Source organism: Notechis scutatus, chromosome 5 (assembly GCF_049901735.1).
Source record: "Notechis scutatus isolate UNSWTSFEM ecotype Mainland chromosome 5, rNotScu1.2, whole genome shotgun sequence".
Classification (NCBI taxonomy): domain Eukaryota; kingdom Metazoa; phylum Chordata; class Lepidosauria; order Squamata; family Elapidae; genus Notechis; species Notechis scutatus.
The window spans coordinates 52353170-52367272 of NC_142013.1; the positions used below are offsets into that span (position 1 = coordinate 52353170).

General features: G+C 35.2%; 1 long non-coding RNA gene across 2 annotated transcripts; it reads right to left on the minus strand.

Annotated features, from left to right (window-relative positions):
• Positions 1-486: 486 nt before the first annotated feature.
• LOC113409895 (uncharacterized) lies at positions 487-9601 on the minus strand. Of its 2 annotated transcripts, XR_015749820.1 has the most exons (4): positions 9187-9601; positions 6385-6616; positions 5516-5608; positions 487-1316 (listed from the first exon to the last, which is right to left on the minus strand). It is a non-coding gene; the product is annotated as an uncharacterized LOC113409895 (long non-coding RNA). The 2 variants fall into 2 exon arrangements; XR_003370595.2 differs by lacking the exon at positions 9187-9601 and having other exon boundaries at positions 6385-9037.
• Positions 9602-14103: the final 4502 nt, after the last annotated feature.

A 14103-nucleotide genomic window follows, 5' to 3' on the forward strand; every position in this document is an offset into this window, starting at 1 on the left:
CCCCTCCCCCCATGGTGCAGGAGGCCAACAAGGCCATGCCCATCATGGCCATGCCCACCCAACAACTGGGCAGAGAACCCATTGCTGAAATTTTTGAAGCCCACCCGTGATGTGTGGTACAGAAAACACATGACCTGGATTCATTATATAATGCCAGGAATGCATAACTTTTCCTTGGCGAAGATCACACTTAGCTTTTGAATGGTAAGTTAGAATCTAAACTTGACTTCAGTTCGTTTCCATTTAAATTTAGTTAAACTTCAGTATAATTAACCTGCCTATTCCCTAGTCATGGGTTTTAATAAAGTTCCTTATTTTGTCACATTAAACATGGCAATTTGACAATTTTCAGATTCTGCTGATTTTCAGGGAAAACTTGCAGCTCTGGGTTCCAAGTTCCCTTTGTTTTGAATTTTCTATCTATGGGTAATGGGCCAATAATAAACCAGGGCAGGAAAGTTAGATTTCTAGCCAATGTTTGCTTGATTTGACTCTTTCAATCTTTATGTATTTCTTTTAGATTGTGAGGAGGTCTCCACAATTGACACAGTTACAAGAACAAAAGTCTTTACAAAACACACAATTAAGGAGGGGGGAAAAGGAAGATAGCTTACTTAGTCCATGTGGGACACATCACAAAAGTGTATATCAGCATGAATATAAAGAAATCATACAAGTTTGAACTGGATTACCAAACTATTAGTGGAAACTTAAGGGAGTTTAGAATAGGGAAACTATAATGCAATTTAGAAAGAAACATTTTTTTTCTTGCACAGTAGATAGAAAGGTTGCTCCAAATGAGGCTTGCCAGGAATGGCCCAAGTTAGTGCAATCAGATCTAATACTTTAGATGGCAACAAAATCATCCATAGTTAAAAATAGGTCATGATACTGCACCTTCATACATTTTTCTGCACTGATTCCATGCTTGGAATTTCTGCCATTGGGCAACTGTCAGTCTTTTGGCACTGGCAATCTGTGTTAGCTTCTATTGTAACACCTTTTCCAGCATGTACCATTATGCTGTTGCAGGAAGTTATCCTCTTTCTTGGAAATTTATTTTGGAAGAGGTAATCCATGTAGTTTTCCCTCTGCCTGAGAACAATATTGCTGAGCATCATAGAGAAAAGGAGAAAACCAAAAAACCCAATAATAATCAGGATGTATAGGGAAGCTGAGATTTCTTCCTGCTGTACAAGAGATGGGTTTGTATAATTCAGTTTCCTTTCCCTGTCTTGCATATAGATAGAGAGCAAACTCTTCAGAACAGATTTGACTTCCGTGGGATTGACATTCATTTTATAACATCATCTGAGCTGCAAAAACAAAAACAAAATAATATTCAGGTACTTGTTTGACTACTGCCCATTAGGATAAGAGAAGCACACCAAATATCCACAAATTATTTTTCTTCTACTATCTTTTTCTCAAGGAACTGCATGTGAAATACAAGTATTGCTTTAGTAGCAATTATAATAGCAGACATGTGCCAGTGTGATGTGAAAATTAGGATCTAGGCCTAACTGGACTCTTGAGCAACTGGGTGACTGGGCAAACAGTAGAAAGAGTGATAAGCACCTTTTCCAACTGACCCCTTAGTCCAATTTACACAATTGTGGAGCAAAAATTAAGGAAGACCCTAACTTATAATGCCTAGAGTCCAGAAAGAAAAAAAAATGTAAATGTAATAAATAAAGAGGACTTATCAAATTTGTGTTACCAATTACAAACCATTACATTATTTCAAAGTGCTCCTTAGGTCTAGAAACTTAATTCATGATAATGATTTGTCTTCCCATGTTCTGTGAAATCAGAAGCTAGATTTATATCAAAAATATTAATTTCTAGAATACCAATACTGTCAAGCCAAGCCTAAAAATAACACGGAACAATCCAATAATTTGCTAACACAATATAGACAGAATCTTACCAAACTAAACCTATACAACTCTGAACTCTTAACAGATATAAACTGGGGAGATGCTAGTGAATAATTACGCTTGATCTCTTCCTCTTTTTTAAAAAAATCCAGCTCTGGACTATGCTCTTTCTGTTCTACCCCATCCCCCCAATGTGCCACTTCATTGTAGTCCATCACTATGTATCAGAATGGTCAAACAAATGGCAACTTCAAATCTCAACAAATAAATGCTCTGTCTTACATATTGGCAAAAAAAATCAGAAAATAAAATACAAGCTGAATAGTCAAGATCTTGTTGATGATCCAAGCTCTGTAAAGGACCTTGGAATACTCACCTCTAATGATCTAAGTGCTAGAGCCCACTGCAACTACATAGCCAAAAAGGCATTGTTAACCTAATCCTACGTAGCTTTTTCTCTGGTAATATCACACTACTAACCAGAGCATACAAAACATTTGCTAGACAATACTCGAATACAGTTCATCAGTCTGGAACCCACATTACGTATCTGATATTAGCACAATTGAGAAAGTCCAGAAATATTTCACAAGAAGAGTTCTCCACTCCTCTACTCGTTGTAGAATACCTTATGCCACCAGACTTGAAATTCTAGAACTAGAAAACCTTGAATTACGCCGTCTTCGGTCTGATTTAAGCATGGTATATAAAATCATACATTGCAATGTCCTACCTGTCAATGAATACTTCAGCTTCAACCATAACAACACAAGAGCACACAATAGATACAAACTCAAAGTTAACCGCACCAAACTTGATTGCAGGAAATACGACTTCAGCAATAGAGTGGTCAATGTCTGGAATACTCTACCCGACTCTGTAGTTTCTTCCCCAAACCCCAAAAACTTTAACCTTAGACTGTCTACTATTGACCTCACCCCTTTCCTAAGAGGTCTGTAGGGGGCGTGCATAAGCGCACCAACGTGCCTACCGTCCCTGTCCTATTGTTTCTCTTATTCTTTTATTTTTCTTATATGTACCCATTTCATGTATTCACAACTATGTATACACTTATACTTATTACCTTGTAAACAATTGGCAAATCAAATAAATAAATAAATAAATCACACCATCTCTCCCTCTGTAGATACACTCCATCACATCACTCAACATAGAAAACTCCTGGAAAGAATTGCTTTGTTCTTTGTGCTTGGTACCTACATGTTTCCTCCCCCCTCCCCCTTTTTTTTACTTAATACGGACAAACCATTTCCTCATAAGATAGGACATGTTTATTTCTCATATCCCTGCTTTTCAGATACATTGTCTGATCCTGACCATAATAATATGTTTCTCATCAACATCACTGAAATTGTTAAGTCAAATATCAGTTTATGCCACATGTAGATTCAGAGATCCATTCATTGTAATAACTCAAAACTCTAATTTTTATGTTTAGAATTACCCCCCAAATCCCAATGGTTTTATCTAGTAAGAAATCTATTAAGAAATAAGCCACATATGGAAATAAATAAACATTACACTTACAGCTTCCCAAGGCCATAAATGCCTTGGGAAGAGATCATAGTGAGACAGCCTGCTCAATATACTCCAGTTGGAATCTTCCCTTTTCTTATCAAACATCTCACCTGCTCTCTTCCTGTCTGGTCTCCACACTTGTTTTGTATCATGTACTCTTCTGACTCTATGTCAAATCTTACTTTTGAATGTGGACAGCAAGGCACTTCCTTCCATGGACTATTTTGGATCCCTTTTGTGAGGTCCAAATAGGAGTTATCATTGGCCATGAGGAATTGTGGGAACATCCTGGATGATTCAGTTCTGCTATTGCTAGCAACTCATCTTCCTCCTTTGGTATTATTACAGTTTAATGGCAGTGTTTGCTGTGTATGAGGCTTGTGATTGAGCCAGTCAACAAAATCAGCACAGCCCACTGTTTTACATATTATAGAATCCATAAATATTTGTCAGCCAAAATAATAGCTGCAAGAAACTAAATTAAAAATGTGTTGAGCGGTATAGTGTCTCTGTGCTTCCAGGAAGATAATATTGTAGCGACCTTAGCCAAATAGTTGTGAAATTCCAGATAAACTTCCTAGTTCTTATAATGAAGCATACTTTTAATAGGCCTATTTGTTTATTTTCATGAACCAGGAAAGGTTTTTCAGACAGACAAACAAAATGACACAGGTTTAAGTCATCAGCAAATGAACATCACTATGCCTAGAATCATCAAAATCCAGGAGCCAGAGAACCTTTACAAAATTGTCTGACACATGGTAATGAAATGTTTAAGAAATTATATCATCTTCTAGTCCCTTTTTTGTTTCACCATTTCCTTAATCAGATAAGATCAGTGACAAGGCTTTACCGGCTTTGTGCCCTGTGAAGCACCTATTAGTAACTCCGTGCTTCACTTTGCCTCCTCTGAGTTGTATGTACACATGTCATTTTCCCTCCTATCACAAAAAATAAACTGAATTACAAGTGTTCCTAAAGTTTCTGTGTTAATCACTATGACAAACTCACATTGCTTTTCAAATGCCTAATAATGGTATTGAGGTAGACAGTGTCAAAAAAAGTCAAGATGGAAAAAGGGACAATGTAATCAAAGCTCCATCTCTTGTTATATGTAGATGCCCATAACTAGTTTAGCAGTAATTTTGGATTTGGTTTCTTAACCTAATCATGCTATTACCAACGTCCTAGAACAGGGCTTTTCAAACTTGACAGCTTTAAGACTTTTGGACTTCAACTCCCAGAATTCCTCCTCCAGTCATGTAAACTCAGGAATTCCGGGAGTTGAAGTCCACAAGTCTTAAACTTGCCAAGTTTGAAGACCCTTGTCCTAGAAGGTGGGAAACCAAGAATCTCTTCCAGTGAAATGCCATTCACTGATTTGATATGGGCATTTTCCTGTCCGTGGATACCATGCCACTGGAACAGCAGATGTCAAATTGATAACTATTCCAAACCACTGATGATAATATGTAATAAATTGGGGGGGGGGGTGTCTCACCATATCCCATTACAAGAACAGAAATGATAATTATTTTATGCCAAACTTATTTTATAAATACCTTATCCGTTATATCAACTTTAGGACCCCAACAATATTTTTTGGTGTGGTGTCATTCTGAGCTCTTTAGTACAAAGAATAATGGAAGAAAAGTATTATTACCAGCAGTTGGGATTTGAAATTATCTCTGCATGGTGACTATTTTGCATAGATGTGTTCCCTTCAAAACTGTTGAAGTTCACTCCAGCTTTACAGTCTGCAAATGTGGTAGATTGGGGTGTGGGACACTGCAGCTCTACAATTCATTCCTGATGATTTATTAATTTCAATATAATGTTGTAATAGATAATTATGGTCAGATAAAACCAGAAGATAACTCATCAGAGGTACACACAAAAAAATTTCCGGATGCAAAGAGGTGGTAGAGACTAAGGTTTGTCATAAGCATTACATTCAACTTTCCTGAAATTGAAAGATGGAAAAGGAAAAGAATATCACAAAATTCTGCCCCTTCCAGTGACTGCTAGCCATCCCTGATCGGAGAAGTCAATACATTTTATCTTTTTACTTAAAATACAGTTTTGTGTCCATTTACCTTCAAGACTTTTTGTCCAAAGAGTGCCGCAAATGGTAGTTTGCATAAATTGGGAAAATAACTGAACTTACTACCCGTAGCTTTCAGTACTCCCTAGAAAATGAGAAAAAATGGTTATTCTATTGATGGAGTGTATGGAGGTGCTCTCTGTTAGGTCTCAGTCAGTGGTTTATTATGTAGAATGTCTAATATTGTAAGCCAGGAAGGAAGAATTGATTTATGTGGTATTTGTAGAAATGGCTTGTTTCTGTTCAATCCACTTTGATTGGACTTTGGGAATTTAGGTGGTTAGCCTCCGTGATGCTCTATATTTCATTTCATCCAGTATGTTGTTCCTAGTTTATATTTTTTATCTGGGAACTGTTTGTTTGTTTATATTTTTAGGAGTACAAGTTCCCAGAGTTTATGATGTAAGAGGCATCTAAAGTCTGATAAACGAACCAACAAATAAATGCTATAAGAAAAGTGAGAATGGAAAGCAATTTAAATGGGCATTTAGGAAGAGCACAAAAAGCAAGCAGGTAAGTCACAGGAAGGTATTGTGACATACCCGCATATGTTTTGTCATTTGTCCCTTTCCCCCACCTGCCACTTCCACAAACACTTACAATCGTGGAAATAAAAGTTGAACATATTCCTTCCTGTAAGGGTGGCATCATAATCTGCCCCTTGAGAGGAGTCATATTACGTTTCTATTTCTAATGGCTTATATTGCGTCAGGAAGAACATTGCTTTGAAAAGCAGGATAGAAATAGTTGTAGCAAATAAAATCAATACAGCAGAACATCAGGGCCTCCTAATAGCATCTTAGCCCCAGTATCACCAACAGTTTTGTATCATTTCAAATCATGACAAGCACATTTGCATACCTGCTAACTGTGGATGGGGCAGCCTCTGTTTTGGAGGAGTCTTCATGCTTAAAAACTCACCCCAGGAAGTCCTGTTTGTTTTGTTTTTTTGTTTTATTTACAGCAAGTGATAGCAGGGGAAAAGGAGGAGTGCTGGTGTTCCAACTGCAGGGACACTTGGCCTGATACTGCTGAGCTTCTTGGAGCACTGCTCTGGTACCTGATTTGATAGGAGGTATCTTGTCTCAATAAACTGGCTTATTCAAAGCAGAGCATGTTATTTTCAAAAAAGCAGTTCAATGCTCCAATCAAGCATCTTTATGTTCAAGATTTTTTTTTCAAATATTATTTGAATATTATTTCAAATACTTAACAGTACTGTGTTAAGAAACCAAATAGACATTTATAGCCAAGGCAATGCCAGCCTGATAACTAGAAAATTAGCCACCCTCTGTGTTGGAAGATATTGAACAATCAACCAGGGAAAAGTAGGGGGCAAGTAGCACTGATAATTTTACAGTTACATCATTAAAGTTGAACGGACATCTAGATGTGATGAGCCCAGAGGCATTAGGAGATTGCATATCAACATATGCCAAGACTGCATATCAACATTTTAGGAATTAAAGAACTGAAATATATTGGAATTCCCATCAAAGGAACCCTCTGCAGATCCCATCAAATCATAGGGGGAAAAAACCAACTAATTATTATTATTTAAAAAGTATGCAAATGTTTCTTTTTTTATTTGTAAAATTTGGATGATTTTTTAAAAAAATCTGATTGCCATCTTTCCTGGGTAGATATCTGGTTATATAAATGTGTAAACAGGTAAATATGTACAAATGTTTGGACACAGTCTCAAAAAGATAGATCATCTCGATTCAAGTTGAAGGCTAACTAATCACTGTTACAGTGATCTAGTATATGTTCTAACCACAGATACAAAGGAAGTGGAAGCTGAACAATTCCATTATAACTTGCAACATCTTATTGACACTACTCCAGAAAAGATGCCATAATAAATATAGGGCACTGGAATGCTAAAGGTGGAAGTAAAATAGCTTCTGGAGTAATGGGAATATTTGGCCTTGGTATTTGAAAGTGAACAGGGGACAAATAACAGTTTTGCCAAAAAAAGATGCAGTGTTTTTAGCAAATACTTTCCTATATCAACCTAAGAGATTACACAAGATCTCCACTGGACAGACAAACCCAAAATCAAATTATGTACATATATTACAAGCAAAAATGGAAGCTCTAGTGTCATCAGTCAGCAAAAAAAGACCACCATGTGGATTACAAACACCTAAAAGAACAACTTAGAACAGAGAAAACAAAATAATGAAATATGATCAATATTCATTATGACTATGTGATGGAAGTAAATTAGACTGATAAACGTGTCTAGAGAAACTGGAAATGAAATAATGTATAGAATAAACTGGCAACCTCAATTTATTCTACACAGAGTTATTAATATCAGACGAGTGCGACTGAGTTTCCACAGTGGGCAAATATCATTATTCTCTCTGCAAAATTAGGTCTACTTTGATTATATCAATGAACTAGTCATTAGTCACACACAGTTGTATTCTGTTCTACCTGCTGTTGATAGTTATATTGTGGTCAGTGACCACAACAAAAAATATGTGTGTATATATGTAGGAAAATTTGCTAAACAAAATGTGAGTTCTAGAGAAAATGAAGTGGCAGGGATTCATATTTAAGCAAGCAATGCAAAAAAATTGAGTATAAGGATTAAATGGAAAAGAGAAGAGAGTTATTTAAGAATTTACCAAGTTTATATACTAACTTATATGTGGAATATGTAATGACAAATGCAGACCTACAAGAAATAGAAATTAGAATTAAAATCAATGTATTAGTAATCTCAGATACTCTGATGATACCACTTCGATGGTAAGAAAGACATAAGGAATCTCTTGTTAAAGTAGAAAAGTACAAAAAAGCGTCCTGTTGCGCTCTCTCCCTCTCCCCCCTCCCTCCCCCTCTCTGTGTACTGAAACATTTAAATGGTGACTGTATCCATGGAATAAACAGGTGTCTGTTTCTTTACTAAAGGCATAGACAAAAATGTTGATTGATTGATTGCAGGGATATCATATTGATTACAAAACCACATATTGTTATGACTGTAACTTATTACTCTGAAAGCTGAATGTTGTGAAAGGCAGAATGAAGAAAAAAAAAAGATGCTTTGGAATTGTGAAACTGGAGGCAATTTTTAAGAATACAGTACCTTGAGCTGCAAGAATTAATTATTTAAGAAAAGATAGAGAGAAGCTAAAATCTACAGTGGAATCATTAATAAAGAAGCAAAAGTCTTTGAGACACATGAAATGAAGACAACAGCCACTGGAGAACATGCTAATAATAGGAAAGCTGAAGGCAATTGAAAAGGAGAGCTCAGAAGACAAAGTGGTTCAATGCTACAACTGGTGAAATAAACAAGCACTTCCAAAAACTCAAAGTAACAGTTACTGACTGTCTATCCTGCTGAAATGTCATTTTATCATAAAAAACTAGACATGCTTGAATGACTGAACAACAGGTGGCCGAAAATTCCATTTTTTAAAAAAAGAAAATTAGATTGTTTTCCATATAAATATAACATTAGGACATTTTCATTTAATGAAAATTAATCAATGAAAATTAATTTTAAGATCTAGCAAAAGAATAAGAAAAAGTCACTATTTCTTTTGTGTGTGTCTTTGCTTTCTGAGATAGAAAGAAATCCAAACTAAGTCTAAATCTAGTACAGTAGCATATGAAAAAAACAATGCACAGTAATATACTTACATTTCATACTAGTCTGTCAAGTGTGAAGAACTGCCCTTTCAGAGATACTTATGACAAGCCTTGAATTGGCCGTGGCAAGAGCTTAAGAAAGGGGGCGTGTCTTCTCTTTAATTCTAAGAAATATTCAAGGAAGTCATGTGACAAGTTAGAATTCTAAACATGCTTACTCATCAATGAGTCCTACTGGCATCCATGAGGTGAGTTCAATTATGAATTGCCTGAAGAAGTTTTACATTTCACTGGTGGATTTTAGGATACCACAAGTTACTCCTTGCTTTATCTTCTAGAAACAGATACAGAATGATTCCTGCCTATTGGAAATGTTTAAGCACAGTGATGAGTTGAAGTTGGAGTACAATTACAGGAAAAGTACTTGAATGAACCATTTCTCCCTGAGCCTCTGGTGTCTCTATTTACATAAATGAAGATATTCATGTTTTTTTTACTGATACCGCAGACCAAAATATTGAGAGAAAAGAAAGGCAGAAGGCGTTGTTGCAAGACACAGAGGTGAACTAATGATGCACCTTCCTATTACTCGCTTTTCCTGCTATGCATCTGGCTAGGTGTTTGCACATCCCTCAAGTATCAGTGTATATTACACCACTTTGTTTATACACCCATTTCATGACTAACAGTATAGATTATAGGATTTGCTGATATAAGCCCTGATATTTTCCATGAGAGTTCCAATAACCTAAACAATTTCTTTTTCCTGAATGATAATACTTTCCATCTTTCCCGAGGGCCAGCATTATTCTGTACTTTGTTTTAACAATTCGAATTGTCTAAATAAAAATTTGGATTGTGTAATCTCACAAATGAGGAAATCCACCATTTTTTTTTGGTTAGGTAAACAAATTGTGCTGAGCTATGGGTTATTTACAGGGGTGGGATTCTACAGATTCGCACCTATTCGCTAGAACCGGTTGTTAACATTCTAAGCAGTTCGGAGAACCGGTTGTTAGAAAAAAATACTGGCCTAATCCTGTAAGGAAGGCAGGAAGGAAACATTCTGGTGTTGCTTACAGAAACTGCCTCTCCGCTAACCCTTATTACATTCTTGGCAGGACTAGATCTCCTGTCTCTGGAACTTCTCTGGAGGTTTTTTTCCCTCCTTTGCTGGTACTTTGATTGTGTGGAGTGACCATTCACAGTTACAATGGCACAGAAAAAAGTGACTTATGACCATTTTTCACACTCACGACTGTTGCAGCATCCCCACAGTCATGAGAAGTCAGGCAAGGAGATGTGTGCCTAGATGTGAGTGATATTGAGTTGGCCACGCCCAGCCAGTCACATGACCATCAAGCCATGCCCACCAACTAAACCACGCCCACAGAACCGGTTGTTAAAAAAATTGAATCCCACCCCTGGTTATTTACCTATAATCTGATGATTAAATGGTATAGTTTCTGGCAGGAAATTACCGTAACCAAAAAAACAAATCAATCACATTTTAGTTTAGCTTAGTTTAGTTATCTATATTGTAGCAGTCCTAACTGAAATTGAAAAACATTTTAATAGATTCTCATTTGACCATTGAGAATTTAAATTTCAAGATACCTTCAACTTGTTGATGATTATTATATTGATAGAGGATAGATTAGGGCTCAGCACTTTATTGTGGATTTTCTATTTGTATAATAAAGACCTTGAATATTATGAAACAGCAGATTAACATTATTATTAATGACTTGTGGGGGACAAGTGTCTTAAGCAGCTTTTTCCATACTTCATTTAAATCAGCCTCATTTTTATAAACAATAAAATATATATTGTTGCCCTGAAGTTTATGACAACTCTGGAATAAAATTATATAATATATGGCTCCTACTCACCACCTTCATACTAAGATCATATGAACTTAACATCAGTGCTTCATCAGTTTTGCCCTGACACATGTACACACACTCATTATTTTTAACAGCAGTCATAAAACAAGCAGAATGTAAGGGGTAGAGTTGGTGCTTTTACTCTTGACTCTGACATCCTTAGCTAAATATTTCAATTGGCATTATTTTGAAGACTGCCAACAAATTCCTCTCAGGTACAGTACAAGGCAAATCCTTATAATTTTGTCTTGATGATTTTGTAAGACTAAATGCAGGACTGAGTTACTAAAATGCCTTGCCTGTACAAAGGTCCCCAATTTGATTCTTGATATCTCCAACAGAGCCATAATGAGCTCAATAATTGAGCCATAATGAGCTCAATCTATTAAAAATGTAGTTAGTAATGAACTAGTTGAGGTTTTCACTATTATTGTGTATCCAATCGACCATACAGATTTATATTAAGTAACTGCTTTGAATTTAGAAACAGAAACAAGGAAAGGATTTCCAACAGAGACATGAAAAACTAAACAAGTCTCCATGGAGAGCAAAGAGAACCATGGGAAAGACTGAAGAACCAGTAGAACCTCTCTGAATAAATGGAGGATGAGATATCACCCACATATACCCTGAACACTTGCTCCTCGCAAGGAGATTGCAAGGCAGTGGTCCTCCACAGACTTTAGTGCTGGGAGGCGTAGGGATCAATAATTAAGCTCACAATCAAAGCAGAACCTTTTGAAAGATAATTCATTTGCTAATCTTGCTTCTAAATACTTGACTGTTTAATTATCTGAGCCCTATTAAAGATGTTTGGAATGTCATTTGAAAAGACATCTTGTGAGTCTATATTTCTGAACAAAACTTATAACAGAGAATAGAGGCTTTATGATTTAACAGTGGCTAAAGATGCAGACCAAAAGCCAAAAACCCTTGCCCGTGGTTTTGTCTTAGATTGGAATTTACAAAATGACATGAAGCACTACAACATTTAAAATATTAAAGACAGTCTCTTTATTATTGGATTTATAAAGAGATTTATTAAAGCCTTGTAGAAGCCTATGCAGTGGGACAAAGAAAAATGGAAGCGAGATCAAATCGTGCAACAATATTTGAATAAATTAAAGATTAAGATTTTAGGAAATAAAAGAAAAATGTAACGTTGGCTTATTTGATCAAGATTAAAAATAAACCCTATTTTTATGATATTCTGGAACACCTTTATGGACTTTTTACTCACCAAGTTTGAAAACCTGATAATGTCTTATGATCTTGGTACTGAATTACACTAGGCTGTTCAATATATACAGGGACATAAGGTTTGTGAATCACTTGATGAACTGGAAAAAGAAAATTAATTCTGCCATCTTTTCTGTTTTGTTAAAAAAAAAAACCTGGGTTGAAAGAATGTTAACCAATTCTTTTGGGTTTTTTCTGTTTAATCCTACAGAGTCCTACAGAATTTTGACTTAATCCTTATTAGATATGTTATTTCAAAACTCATTTATCACTTCACTGAAGTTAGACAATACTGTATATTTATGACAAAATGAATATTGATCCACATTCAAAATACAAACACTTTCAAAGTATTACTTTTGTGAAAACAGTAGATAATATATGGAAAGCTGAGCTGAGCTATGTTCAGATCAGTTTAAAAATCACAGGATATGCATGCTGGACCTATGTTGGACAGTGCCTTTTGTTAGTAGAAGTAGAACCTCCTAGTCTAGATATTTCTGAAATCACTGATTATGAAATACAAATTTCTGATCTGAAAGTCTGAATAAAAACAGCTAGGACAAAACTCTTGTATTTTATTCACAATTATTCAAAACAACAAAGGTTATATTTGAATTCAAGGCAAAGGAACAGTAACAGGCAAGGGTGAAAACAAGTTCTGAAATATATAATAATTTTATTTGTTTGCCTAAAAAGATATTAAAAACTAACAGAAATTAATAATTAAGATAAGGAAAAAAAGAAAGAAAACAAAGCCAAAACTACGAAAGAGAGAGAGAGAAAAAACTATAAAAAGAAATATGACTTCCAATTTTGTTTTTATAATAGAGTAACTTTTGAGAAACTCTAGAAACATAGTACATAAAAAAAAAATAAAGTATTGCACAATATTGCAATGAGAGGCTGGGTACAGAATAAAAATACAAAAGTTAGGAAACAAATAAATGAATAATATTTATTGTTTTAAATATTTAAAAAAAACAGATGAAAGTTCCAAACAAGGAAATAGATGATTATAGAAGAATACTTGACTGATCCTATTGTTGCAAGATCTGAATTTATTAACATAACTTCCTGGCCTCTTTGACAAAACACAAATCTTCACTAAGTTTCTTTTTTCAATTATTGACTCAGTTTCTTACCTGAAGTTAGATCATAATTGCAAATTCAAATAAAAGTAATTGTTAACTTTGAAGGAAGATATAATCAGCCTGTATATTTATACGTTATACTATCTGAAATTATGATACCTGATTAGGGAGATGGTCTTCCAGATATTCTGCATTGGTGATATATTCTCCCAAGAAAGCTCTGCTGAATTTCTCAGAAACTCCAGATTACCTTGTTCCCTTTTTGAGATACCAGCTTTCCTCCAGAAGAAGCCACAAGAAATATTTTTAAGAAAAATATTTTTTTAATCTATTCTAGATTCAGAAAGTTCCAAGCACTACGTTTTCATGAGGTCCACTTCTCAGTAATGGCAACTTTTAATGGAATTTAAACATGTTATCCTCCAGCATACCCCAGACAAGTTCATTTCTATCCCCAAGTTACAACATTGTTAAGCACTGTAATTATTCTTGCTCTTAAGAATAATTATTCTTAAACAATTTTTTAAAAGGATGGAAAGTTGTCCTAAGTTTATTCTTCTCTATGAACTTATCATTAATTCTGTGATGTAGTTCTAATCTTTCTGCTTCATATTAGAGGAAAGCAAATTATTTTCTCTTATCAAAAACTGATAAATCCTAATTGCAGAGAGAGAGGCTAAGAATTAGCAGGTAACCTAATAGGTCACTGAAAGTAAGTTTCAGAAGCAGAATAATATCCTCTGAATGCA